Genomic DNA, 15,014 nt, shown 5'->3' with positions numbered 1-15,014 from the left:
AAAGAGAAGACAACGGAACTTGAAGCTTACGTGCAAAGTGATGATCGATTAAATTCCCCTCGGCTCCCGAGTCCAGTAGTGCGTCACAGGTGAGATGTGTATTACGCCACCGCAGCTTCGCCGGGAGGAGGGTAGATGTTAGAGGGGTCTTTGCCGAAGAGATTCCGCCCGAAAGTAACCCCAGATTTACTCCCGGGCGCTGCCTTTTACCGGACACCGATGGAGTAGGTGTCCGGCCTCCCCACAGTACAGGCAAAGCCCCAGTGATCGACGGCGAATCCTCTCCTCCCGGGAAGCCGAGCTCGACCCACCTGCATGGGCTCCGGATCGGACAGGGAGGAACCGGCCGCAGTCTCCCTCGACGAGGGCGTTCTTTCCAGAACAGCGTGGGACAACACTTCATCGTCGTAAGCAGGAATCGTTCTCAATCGAATGTCCGCTCGGATGGCAGCATCAATAAGTCCATTTAGGGAGGATGGGACCTCCCCTTGTTGTAACTCTCGTTGTATGCGGCCGGTTAACCCATGCAGGAAAATATCCCACTGCGCCTCCTCATTCCAGTGCGTGTCCGCCGCTAGCGTGCGAAAGTCAATGGCGTAATCCGACACCGACCGTGTACCCTGACGCAGATCAGCCAGCTTCCTAGCGGCGTCTCTTCCAACTGCAGATCGATCGAACACCTTTCTCATCATGGAAGAGAGCGCCTCAAAATTCTAGGTACACGGGTCGTGGTTCTCCCACACCGCTGTTCCCCAACGCGCCGCCTTTCCCGTCAGCAGGGATAAAACAAATCCCACTTTACTCTCCTCCGTAGTGTAGGTCTGGGGCTGAAGGAAAAAATGCAGAGAGCATTGAGATAGAAATGGTCTACAACATTCTGGATCACCTGCGTATTTCTCTGGCGTGGATAATTTGGGTTCCTGACGGGACACGCTCGCGGGTGGTGTAGGAGGAACAGACGGTGTGGGTGGCGCAGTGGGGAGCGTCAGCTGTTGGATCGCCTGGGTGAGCTCGGACACCTTGTCTGTCATTTCCTTCATTCCCCGGCTCAGTTCCTCAATCCGGCTATCCTGGGTGGTGAAGCGATGTATGGCGGCGGAGATAAATTCCTCAAACCGAGCTGGGGAACCCTTTCCTGCTGCTTCCATGGTGGCCAGATGATTCTGTGATGACTGTATGTGAAAATCAGGAAGCAATTGCAGGACTGAATGAAACACAGTTTATTATATAAATGACACAGATGATACGGATGAAATGGTGGGACAGACAAAGGCTGCGGTGACGAATCCTGGTGCTCGTGGGTGAAGTCAGGTGAACGGATGAAACCGGATACACAAACAGGCAGACCTTCACGCGAAGACGAGACCACAGGAACACACGAACACGAGAACACAGGCAAGTCATGTAGCGTAATCATCTGGCAGTGAGAGAAGAGAATGAGTGAGTTTATATGCCGTCTGGGTAACCACCGCCAGCTGGAGTAAAGCAATCACGCACACCTGCACTCACTCAGATCGTTAGTGATCAGACACGCACATGCACACTTCAGTCATCCAAACAAACACAACACAGAAAGTCACGATGGACTTATCCTACCGTGACAGGCATATGTTGGGTAGGGTAGGTATAAGAATGGCTTTAATTGATCTATAAGTGAAATAATAGATTGCAGTGTACTCATTAATAAAACATAGCTATATGTACAGCTTTGCATTCATATCACCTACTTGCCTGATTTCATTAACTGTGATTTAATGTGTAAAACTACATTAAGTGTAATCATTATAACATTATAGACGGTTTCATCAGACGCACGTGCGGAAACGCGATACGAGTCTGGTCCGAACTTTACTTCCGGTTTCAGTTTTTTTGATGGTCTGAAGTTGCTTAACTGAACTCTTAAACCTTGTCGTAAATATAAAAATCTCTGTTTTTCTAGGTTTCATAGGATATCTATGTGTTGTTTATTTTGCTTGTTATATAAATAAACTACGTTTAAAATACTTTGTTATTTATTTCTAACGAAGTTAATCGGAAGTTACATGTTGACCACTAAAAGGGTTAGAACAAAACTCTGCAGGACAGTGGCCCTCCCCTGGTTTAGACCAAGATAACACAATTCTTTTATTATTTATGAATTTCACAGACGGACTTTCCTCTACAGAGTACAAAAGTAGCACTTTTAGCAGACAAAAGTCTTTATTTTAAAAAAAAGAATACACTTATAATAACTTTCTATTTAATAAAAATAAAATATAATCACAATATATTTAAAATATGACAATTATTAATGCTCAAACTGTAAGGAACGACAGAGTCAGAATTCCAATGCAGAGGTACTTTTATTTGACAACAAAGAGAAGATGGAGGCTGCCGCTGAAGAAAAGGGACAGAATATTCCCCAGCCTTGGACACCGGCACGGGGTACACAGGGGTAACAGAACTTGCAACGCGGGAGGCTGGAGGGCGAACTCTCTCTACCTGGAGCACTGTGGAGATGCGGATTACCAAGCCACGGAAGAGGGGCACAGAAGGTGGAGAAACAGCAGTGCTGGTCAACGACACCAGACGGGCATACAGCAGATGCGATGGCAGTCTATGGGTACAGAGAGAGAGCACAGATGAGAAGGACCCGCGAAACGGGCATACCTTCAGGGCACAACACTCCACCGCCGCTCGCTGTGTGCAGACCGAAGACAAATGGCAAAGTCTAAGAAAGGATCAGAGTCTCTTATAGTCTATAGGCAAATAGAAAATCCACAGCAAAGAGATGGCAATCTACAATCGAGGGAACAGCAGCTGAATATCTGTAAGTAGCGAAAAGCAGATAGCACAGACTAAAATTAAAGTCGACAAGACAAGGTACGGTACGGTACGGCGACATACATCGAATGACGGACTCGCAAACACTGAGGGGAAAGGAGAGAACTTATACTAATGCCGATTGGGGAAATAATTAAGTCCTTGACTCAAACATTTAGTAAGTCATAAATTATTTGGAACACCTTTTTGTTACTTGATAGCATGTTACTTTGGATTTAACGTGCAAAAACAACGGTGACATCTTGTAAGGGCTTTGCTGCAATTCCCAATTTACCTACTTAAACCAAGCCCAAAAAGTATGTACTTTTAGTTGGTTCAGCTTTCACATGCTGGTAAGCACTAAAAGAACATACTCAACATACTCATTTTGTGGATCCTCCTTTTTTTTAGTACATGATCTGAGTTTGGTCCTCATATTTACTGATATCTCTGAAGCCTGGGCTGCGTTCAGCCCCGACAAAACACTGCACAACGTTTATTAAACAGAAACGGTGATGTGTTGAACATCCTGTTGTGAGGACGTAAGAGTGCAACTACGGTAGCTGAGAGGCCATTCTTTGTGTTCTTTTTTAAATGTTTCTGAAGCCTGATGAAATCGTTATAAATGTGTGTTTTATACTGTAAAATACCCTTGAGGTTACAGTCATAGAGGGTAAAGTAGGGCTGTGCAAAAAATCGATTGCGATTATCATGCGCGTGTCATCAGTAAAGCCGGTTCAGTGATTAGTATTAAATTGCCATCAGCTGCTTTCAGATGGAGCGGCATTTATTAAACAGACCCGTAGTTCACCGAGAAGCTAGGCAAAATCGGGTTCATAATCGAGGAAAATCGATTCCGATTTTCTATGCGATTTTGCCTAGCTTCTCGGTGAACTACGGGTCTGTGTAATAAATGCTGCTCCAACCTGACCATAGACTTGGGAGTGGATTCTGATTGGATCTTCTGCTGCACTCTGCCAGAAAGAGGGAGGGAAAGGGATGATAGGATTGAGTCACCAGTGGAGGACAGAAGAGATGCTGTCACAGGAAGTCAAAGGGAAAAACAACAAAACAAGGAGGGGCAGGAAGGAAGAAAGATGTCAGTATATCTAGATTCAACGTTGTACTTACTGACATGCAAATAGACGATTGTTTTAGCTGGCAAACATACCTGTGCCGAGGTGTCCGAGACATTGTTGCAGCAGAGTCCTGAGGAGCTGGGGCTGTGAGGCAATGCGAGCACACTCCTCCAGAACAGCAGGGGCACCACTGAGCCATGACACTGTCTGAAATGCATAGGATTTTGTTTTCTCTCACTTATTTTGTACTTTTCTGTCTAAGGGTGCGTTCCACTCCAGTTTTAAACACGCACTCGCAAACTTCCCTAAACACTTACCCTCAGGGGAATCCCTGTCGCCATTTTGAACTTTGTCAAGTGGACAAGGGAAGTTTGTATGGACAGACCCTCGCTCCCTCAATTTTGACTACTTCATATGTACACTTCAGGCAGCTCCATATCCCACAATGCATCACGATTGTGAAGTAACTTCAGCAACTCGCGCTTTGCACATGGAGGGGGCGGTCTCCACTTTCCATCTGATCAAGGGCTTAGGGGGATCCATTTGAACCTACTTCAAGTGTTTCAGCAGTAGTGGGCACTCGTACAACGTAAGCAATGACGTTCATCCCAGTGAATGAGACTGAGGGAAGTTAGCGAGGGAAGGTAAAACAATCGAACTGGAACGCAGGGTTAGAAGCTGTTTACACCTATTATTAAGAGGAAAAAACCATAACTCTGTAATCAAAACAGAAGTGGTCGAAATTGAACAAAAGAGACGGATTAGAATATCAGGGGTAAACGTCTCTCTTGACCACTGGCAATCCGATTGACCGAAAAAGGCATCTTAATACCTTAATACCATAGTGGTCATAGCTGATGCTTGGAACTATAGAGTGTAGGAGCCAATTACAGTCATTATATACTAATACAATTTCCTAATACTTTAATAAAATAATATTTGTACTCTGGCTGAGTGGTATGGCTGTATATATCGTTACAGTAAAATAAAATGTCAACCGGAACAGATTTTTCTATTCTGTGTATTCCGCGAAATGTAAATAAGTGGGCGTGGCTAACTCAGCACTCCTGCATGTTAGCATAAGTGTGACGGAGAAACATGTAAAATAATTCACTCATAACAAATGAAGGAGTAATTTCTGTAATTTCATAATAAGCACCAGTGAATCCACTATGGGTCTCTCCCTTTCTCTGTGCTCATGCAGAGGTCTCTCAAGGCGCACACAAGAAGCTGTGGTGCCAAAAGCACTTCTCACACATAATGCTAATAGGTGTAAAGTTTTCTGAACTTTAAGCAAGCAAAGACAAAACTTGCGTTTATATCAGTGAAGCTTGTGCAGCTGGATCAATGTGATTTGACACGGCAATTGGCTCATATTCCAAAAACAATACTGGAAATGGGGTGGGCAGTTTGAGCAAAAATTCATATCAAGGTATTTTCCACTCTCCAGCCGGTGTAGTGGTATTACGGTATGTTGCCATACGAGATAAAAAATGTTATCTCACACTGTCACACTGTAGTAAACCTTAGTTAAATTACTGGCAAAAATTTAATTTTTAAAAGTGTCATTGTGTGGATGGGCGGACTCTTCTTCTTATGCATATTGTCACTAATATGGGAAGTTGGAAACATCTGATGGGAGATGCCATCTGCATCACTTTAAATTATTATTAATCGCTGAACGCATTTATAAATGCTGTTTATTAATAAGCACTGATTTTACATTGGACAGTAGGGTTTTTCAAGGGTTTACAGCAGTGCCTTATATATCAAAACCCATCACATAGAGACATTTTTGAAGCCGGTTCTCCACAGTTTAAGGTTTGGTTAATTCCACATGGGCTTTCCACTAAACCCCATTCACATCCAGACCGTGTGCGTCATCTGCATGTTTTACAGATCTGTTTTTCCCGTTAACCTGAACTGTGCAGCGGAGGTAAATATCTCAAAATGATCTACAGAATCCTTTGCAATTTGGGACTTTCATCACATCTGACCCATTTTGAACCTGGTGGATAGAAAAAAAACAAATTTTTAAGGATAAATGTGGTAATCTGAGACACTAGTGTTTCACAAATATACTTGAGGCTGTTAAAACCTGTAAAGACAGCTGCAGTGGTTAAACTAGTCGGACCAGCCATTGGGCTTCAGCAGGGGAGTGAAGACATCATTTCATAAAATCATAATGTTCCTAACTTTTTAAAGGACATCTTTCATTTTTAATTTCAATTTTATAATTTGGCAATTATGTGTTAATAGGACCAGACACCATTATCTATAATTGTATAATTCAGTTTAAAAAGTATTTAACATAAAATAAACCACTTCAAGATATTAACACAACAGCCTAAAGACTAGGATACTGGCCTTGATCAAATATACATATAGACAAATGTGTAAATATACGAAATATATTTATAATCCTGCCTAAATAGTCTTTGATATGTGTAGATTGAAATGCATTAAGCTGCATCAGTGAAAGGGGCATTGTTTCAAATACAAGATTATTGTAATATGTAATGAGAACATTTGGTTTAATCACTGAAACACAACAGTATGATCTTTTAACAATCAGTCCATCTAACAGCAAACAATGCAACATACATGTTTCAAATCGGCCTTAGAAGTTCTGAAATTAATATGCTACAATACTATAAAAGAAAGATTACACTGTTTCACATTAGGCAATACAATTACATTACCCAACATTTACATAATCTATAATTTCCAAAATATCCATCCTATGTGTAATCAAGTGAAGGATCAATGAAGACATCGCCTACAATCATTTGGACAAATTAGTTTTTAATTTTTAGATATAATTGTAACATAGGTATACTTTCTAATGTAACTAAATGAGAACAAAAAATAACATTTAGTGCACACATTACATTACAGTATTTTTTTATTCGCTTTGGTACTATTTTCACAAGTATGTGGTAAAACCTCACAACTGTTAATTCAAAACTCAAAGCAGATCATCAAACAGTCAGTTTTTTCAAACATGTAATAACATGTTCAAGTGACTTAGTACAACATACAAAACTATACATTAACTTTTTCACCACACCTAATCATTGTGTCATCAAAGAAATAACTTTCATATGAAGTAACTGTCTTTCACAATGCAATGCTCACACTACTTTTGATATGCTTATCGTCTAATTTGCGTAAAAAAACATTTGACCAACACTTAATCCAATTGATCTTAATGGTTACAGTTTTTTTATTCGCTTTGGTACTATTTCCACAAGTATGTGGTCGGGGCGCTGCTAAGGATTTTGGGCCCCATGAAAAGAATCTTGAGAGGGCCCCCAACACAGCTGAGACTTTTTTTCATATTAATTTACATAAAATCATGCGCTTTTATGGTATTTTGACTACCAGTGGCAGGGTTTCCCGCAGAAAATGTGTTAGTTAAGGTGGTAGGGTTGTGCAGGCGGGTGGGCCAGGGGCGTGGCAATCAAAGGGGCGGGAGTATGCGTCATGATAAAAATATTTTTTTAAACACTCAAATAAAACTCAATTTTGAAGAAACTATGACAGAAAATGTAGATTATTAATGAATTAAATGTTTTATCAACAGGCTAGTTATCCTTCAGACAGTGACGGACCATGTCTTTCTCTCATTTCGGCCATGTGGCGTTTGGTGGAATTTTTTTTTTTGGACGACCTAGTTAAGGTGGTAGGGTATCCCAGCTTAGGTGGGCCGCACGAAATGAAAAGTGCTGCGGAAAACCCTGAGTGGGGTGAGAAAATGTTACTTGAATTAAGTGTTTAAGAAAAAAGAAATCTTATTTCACAATTTTTTTCTCACCCCATTGTCAGATAATTTAGCTTATTTTAAGGACAATTTCACTTAAATTGTATATTAATTTGTCTTAATCAAGACTTATTTACTTAGGTCATTTTGCTCATCAAGAAAAAGCATCTTAATTTAATAATATTTAGATATTTCTACTGAAAACAAGTCAAAAATACAAAGTAAGAAAGCCATTTTTTGCAGTGTTGAACGTTTAACTAAAACTGTGTATTGTTAGTTTTTCCAGCGTTTTCTTGACCTAACAAGGGGAGAAAATTGAGTTCCCTTATCATGCACTTTTAACACTAGAAAGGCCACCAGCAGTCATTTTAACCACAACATTTATACTTATGGTAATTATCTTTAACACTAGAATGAACAAGGCTTCATTTTGACCGTTTTGAAATTTGCATAGTCAATAACTTTGTCTAAATAAATCATAAAGCCTTGCTGCTCCCTGACTTTTCCTAAAACTACATGAATGTTCATTAAAACTAGTTTAAATATTTATTGTGTGAATAAAAACAGAAATATAATCATTTCTATCTATAACATCCACAGACAGTCATTTTGCACTGTTTAAATTGAGTTTTGCCGAGTTGGTCTGAATCAGATAATGTGAAAGTATTACAACTCCACATCAACATCAAGAGATACACTGAAACCTCACAAACAGCTGATAGTAGTTTGTACAGTAGCTGGCAGAGGATTTTTATCAGAGTTCATGAAGTTAGACTCCCACTAAACAAAAACACGTCCAAAAGACGTCATTATAACGTCTTTGTCTACCGTTTAAAAGACGTCCACTGAGTAGCCAGAATGAAAGTTTTTGCAACGTCTTTTTTGTGTTGAAATTAGACGTCCTACTGACATGCTTGTTGAACGTTTAAAAGACGTCCAGTGGGGAGCCAGAGACAAAGTTCATTCAACGTCTTTTTTTAGACGTCTTTTTTGTGTTGAAATTAGACGTCCTACTGACATACTTGTTGAATGTTTAAAAGACGTCTACTGGAAAGCCAGAGACAACGTTCATTCAACGTCTTTTTAGACGTCTTTTATTGTGTTGAAATTTGACGTACTGACATGCTTGTTGAACGTTTAAAAGACGTCCAGTGGGGAGCCAGAGACAACGTTCATTTAATGTCTTTTTTAGACGTCTTTTTTTGTTGAAATTAGACGTCCTACTGACATGCTTGTTGAACGTTTAAAAGACGTCCAGTGGGGAGCCAGACCCAACGTTCATTCAACGTCTTTTTTTAGACGTCTTTTTTTGTGTTGAAATTAGACGTCCTACTGACATACTTGTTGAATGTTTAAAAGACGTCTACTGGAAAGCCAGAGACAACGTTCATTCAACGTCTTTTTTAGACGTCTTTTATGTGTTGAAATTAGACGTCCTACTGACATGCTTGTTGAACGTTTAAAAGACGTCCAGTGGGGAGCCAGAGACAACGTTCATTCAACGTCTTTTCTAGACATCTTGTATGTGTTGAAATTAGACGTCCTACTGACATGTTTGTTGAACGTTCAAAAGAAGTCCATGGAGTATCCAGAATGAAAGTTTTTGCAACGTCTTTTTTGTGTTGAAATTAGACGTCCTACTGACATGCTTGCTAAAGGTTTAAAAGACATCTTTTAAAGGATGTTTTTTAAATGTTCATTATTGAAATCCAAGTGACATCCTTACAGGGTTTTTCGATGTCTTTGCAGACCTCTAAAAGACGTTCATACAATTATTTATGTTTCATTTCAGACATCCCCGTTGACCTCCATTTAAACCAGGTGTACAATTTTACTTCTTAAGGCCACAGTTCAAAATGGCCTTATCACCAAATATGCTACACAAGGGTTTGGACATCAACACTTTTTCAGGTACTGGATGTTGACCGTGTGCACACCTACTGCTTTAAAATATTAAATACCCATCCCCTTGGCTGACATGTACCTATCCAAGAACTTTAGGTGGGCAGAGACATTTTATAATACAGGTCACAGTATGTAGGAAGTATAAGGACGATGACAGGTAACACTAAACAGAACTTTATTTGACAGACTATGGGTAAATACCCATAACATAGACAAGAACCGACAATGAATAAAGACAATGGTAAGCATGTGTGTGTATAAAAAAAATTAAAGATGGTGGTTGAGGGGGTGCAAAGGATTATTGGTAATGTAGTCCAGTGAGTGAGAGCAGACGATCCCTGCAAACTTGCGCCGTGGAGAGCAATGAAGAGTAGGAGGAGGTTCTGGAGGCAGATGGATTGCCAGGAGGAGGAAGAAAGATGCAATCCAGGATGGGGCCTTGAGCAAGGCGACACATGAGCATGAGAAGCCATGGAGGAGTGGAAGGAACCATCATGGAGGAGACCAGGGTGCCGACTGATGGACACAGAGCTGCAGACGGTGGCGGAAGAGCCTGAGATGTAACCAGACAGACACAGAGCCCGGCTGGAAACAAGGTGCTGGAGAGCCAAGGCTTTTATTGTGGGCATCTTAAGTCACACCTGTGCAATAATCATGCTGTCTAATCAGCATGTTGATGTGCCACACCTGTGAGTTGGATTATCTTGTCAAAGGAGAAGTGCTCACTTACACAGATTTACACAGATTTCTGAACAATATTTATAAGAAATAGGCCTTTTGTGTACATAGAAAAAGTATATGTTTTTCTATACATGTCTTTGCAGAAAACTGAAACGCAAAATACTTTGTTTCCCTTTAGCTTCCAGACAGACTGTAGCAGTCAGAAATGTCATCTGCATTTGTCCAGAGAACCCACTGAGCAAAAACACGTCTAAAAGAAGTAATCATAATGTCTTTGTCTAACGTTTAAAAGATGTTCCATGATGTTCCAAGGGGAGCTGGGAGGCAATATTTGGACTTGAGTGTAATAATAGCCACACCTACAACAACAGGTAGTGGGAAGTACAACTGGTTCCAAAATCAGTTTTACAAGTAACTATTTTTAAGGGAAAGGATATGAATCTAAAGATAGGCTCTATGCTAAAGCAGGCAGAAAAAATACAGTGGATGAGCAAAAAAAACCTTGGTGTTTGGTGTCATATTCATTTATAAACAACATAATGTTTTTACTTGTATTTTAGGAACAATTGTACTTGATGGAATAACCTTATTTTTATCACATGTTTCATGTGTCATGCTCTCATACTTTCATTGCTGTTAGTTTATGTCAGTCCTGAGGTTTGCTTGCCAACAGACAATGGACTAATATGGACACAAATGTAGAAATGATGAAAAAATGCACAAAAAAAATACATTTTTCCGCGGCTGTATATTACATAAATGGTATTGCATATAAACATGTGCCAATTTCATGTGATTTCTTGCTTTTATATAGCAGGTAGTTCTCCAGACTATTTGACAATAAATTCTTGATTTACAAAAAAAATTCCATATGAGTTCATATCGGTCTCTGGTCAGGTGTTCAGATATTTAATATTTTTGGCACAGCCATAGACATCTACTATCTTCATACAAGAAATTGGCCTTGTAAATGTTTCAGAAAAAAACGTGTAGACATCATAGCTTAAATTCCATAACATGCCAATTATGTGATACCAATTTCACGTGTTTGCTCATACATAAGTTCTTACATTATTTTTTAGTTAGTTCCTAGTTATTGCTTTGATAATAGAAAATATGAGCTAGGCATCATGTATGACAGATGCCAATGTGACGTATTAGCTACAAAATGAACAGATCCTGCCATGAGCAATATAGAAGACATATCTTGTATGTATAGGGCTTATATGTGGATATTTATAAGCAATACATGAGACCAATATGGCCTGTATATGCATATATATGCACCTCAATTTTGCCTACATGTATATGCAGCATATACTGTATGTGCATATAAGCTGCAGGTTTCATATATGTGCATATATCCTCATATAGGTTCTTTCCATGTGGGTTTGCATATCCACAGACATTCATAAGGGGTCATAGTCTGACGTTTAAACACTGAACCTTTTTGGTACGTCCACAGACATTCAAGAGGGGTGCAAGAGTGATGTCCAGACACTGACCCTGTTTTGCACGTCCAGAGACATCCATAAGGAGTCAAAGTCTGATGTTCTTACACTGACCCTGTTTTGCACGTCCACAGACATCCAAGAAGGGTGCAAGAGTGACGTCTAGACAATGACCCTGTTTTGCACGTCCACATACATCCATAAGGAGTCATAGTCTGACGTTTATACAGTGAACCTTTTTGGCACGTCCACAGACATCCAAGAAGGGTGCCAGAGTGATGTCCAGACACTGACCCTGTTTTGCATGCCCACAGACATCCATAAGGGGTGGTAGTCTGACGTTCATACACTGAACCTTTTTGGTACGTTCGCAGAAATCCAAAAGGGGTGCAAGAGTGACGTCCAGACACTGACCCTGTTTTGCACGTCCACAGACATCCATAAGGGGTCATAGTCTGACGTTTATACACTGAACCTTTTTGGTACGTTCACAGACATCCAAAAGGGGTGCAAGAGTGACGTCCAGACAATGACCCTGTTTTGCACGTCCAGAGACATCCATAATGGGTCATAGTCTGACGTTTATACACTGAACCTTTTTGGCACGTCCACAGACATTCAAGAGGTGTGCAAGAGTGACGTCCAGACACTGACCCTGTTTTGCACGTCCACAGACATCCATAAGGGGTGGTAGTCTGATGTTCATACACTGAACCTTTTTGGTATGTTCACAGACATCCAAAAGGGGTGCAAGAGTGACGTCCAGACAATGACCCTGTTTTGCACGTCCAGAGACATCCATAAGGAGTCATAGTCTGACGTTCATACACTGAACCTTTTTGGCACGATTATAGACATTCAAGAGGTGTGTAAGAGTGACGTCAAGACACTGATCCTGTTTTGCACATCCACAGACATCCATAAGGGGTGGTAGTCTGACGTTCATACACTGAACCTTTTTGGTATGTTCACAGACATCCAAGAGGGGTGCAAGAGTGACGTCCAGACACTGACCCTCTATTACACGTCCAGCAGACGTTTAAAAGTGGGTCTGAACTAACGGACGTTATACAGACATGATCTGAATGTCTCCCAGACGTTCCATGTTTGGTGGGCTGCTTGCAAGACAGGTGCAACAGCGTGGACCGATGCAGGGTGCTGCTGAAAGTGGGCGGACTGGCGGAGCCTCGTACAAAGATGCCGACAACTGCTGCCTGTGAGGCAAAGCCGTGCACCTGCTGCACCCTGCTCTATCGAAACGTGCTTACTTGTTGAAAAATGCTACCGTAGAGACCTGGGGCCTTATGTACAAAGCGTGCACGTTAGCACAGAAAAGTGCCGTAGGCTACGATCATTGTCACGGGCGGGCGGTCCACTAACAATTTAGGCCTACTTACAAACCCACCTTTTCTTGTGAAAAATTTGGTAACATACTGTCGACCCTTTGCCTCTTTCACTTCTCTTATTTTTCTTCTCTTTCCGTTTTTGACATCCAGATTTTTGAGGCATTTTCACTTCCTCGTCAGTCAAGTTGATATTCTGCCGGCGCTATAAGTGAAGTCAAGCTGTGTTGCCTGGATTATACAATTTGGGCGGACTGAACCATTTTATGATAATTGAGAGCGGGAAAGGGGCCCACGGACGTTTGTGTTTCCTAAACAAATACATTTTTTTGATACCAGGAAACAGCAAATAGAATGATTTAAAGTTAATAATTTTTAAATATATTTTTAGCACCACAATTTTGGGGGCTTCTCTGGGCCCCCTCTTACTCGTGGGCCCCGAGAATCGTCATTGTATGTGGTAAAACCTCACAAGTGTTAGTACAAAACTCAAAGCAGATCATCAAAAAGTCAGTTTTTTTCCAAACATGTAATCACATGTTCAATTGACTTACAACACACAAAACTATACATTTACTTTTTCACCACACCTAATCATTGTGTCATCAAAGAAATAACTTTCATATGAAGTAATTGCATGACCGGTTCTAGATATTTGGAGGCCCTAGGCAACATTTAAATTGGAGGCCCCTCACACCCCGCTAATTTTCAGAATAATGTGAAAAAGTGGTTTTTTCCCTACCCATAAGAAATCTTTTAAGCACTACAGTTATTAAACATGTTTTCCTTATTACTTCTCTGTTTTATCAAGTAAACAAATTGATTCAATTTATGTTAAAATTTAATTAGAAATTATGCAAAACCACATGTGTTAAGCATTTTAAGGCTAAACATTTTGTTGTTGTTGTGGATGCAGTAATTTATTTAAAACACCTTTTTGGGATAAAACAGTATAACAGTTTTGCTTTCTCCAAAGAGTAAAATTAAAAAGACAACACAAAAACGCTAACTGTAAAAAACTATAGATTTACACCTCCTATAGAACTTTTTTTATTTTAGCTGGGTATGAAGAGGAATTCCTCTCTTACTGAACCAATATACAGTATAAAGTTATCTATAGCCTATGGATATATTCATATGTATTTCAATACCTTAAATGTCCAAACAAATCAGGTGTCACTGGAAGTTAAACAGACAAACTAAAAAGCAGAGTTTTTTTTTTCAATAAATATGCATCATGTTTTTATGATTTGAAAACTAAAATACAGTTTTTTTATTCGCTTTGGTACTATTTTCACAAGTAAGGTGTACATTTTCAAAACTCTTAGTACAAAAATGCAAACTGATCACACTTGTAACACAGCTAGTCATTCTTTCAAAATCAGATGTAATGCTTAATATTTAGTGCACACATTACATTACATACAGTAATTTGGATCAAGCCTGTCTTGAGCATTTGGCTGTAGATTTTCGTCCACCTCTTTGACCTCTGTGGGTGCCCATGCCCACCTCTCTGGCGAATCCCTTGTCCACAAGATCTTCTTATTCCTTGCTGTCTGTCCTGCTCCATGTTGTAAGAAATTGCCAGTGTTTACACCCCCACTATTACAGTATATCTACAGTACAGTACGGTAATGACCAGTTGTGGTTACCACTATGTAAAATCAATAAGCAATAAAGAGTATTTTATTATGTGTGGTTACACATAATTTATATGTTGGTACAAACACACATTTTATTTATGTAGTTCTTAAAATCCATATACTGTATATTGCTGAAATGAAAATATATAGGTTTAACAAATGGTTCAGTGATTAACCATTAAGATCAATTGGATTAAGTGCTGGTCAAATGTATTTTTAAGCAAATTAGATGAGAAGCATATCAAAAGTATTGTGAGCATTGCATTGTGAAAGACAGTTACTTCATATGAAAGTTATTTCTTTGATGACACAATGATTAGGTGTGGTGAAAAAGTTAATGTATAGTT

This window comes from Paramisgurnus dabryanus, chromosome 2, assembly GCF_030506205.2.
Source record: "Paramisgurnus dabryanus chromosome 2, PD_genome_1.1, whole genome shotgun sequence".
Lineage (NCBI taxonomy): Eukaryota > Metazoa > Chordata > Actinopteri > Cypriniformes > Cobitidae > Paramisgurnus > Paramisgurnus dabryanus.
This window is presented reverse-complemented; position numbering follows the sequence as displayed.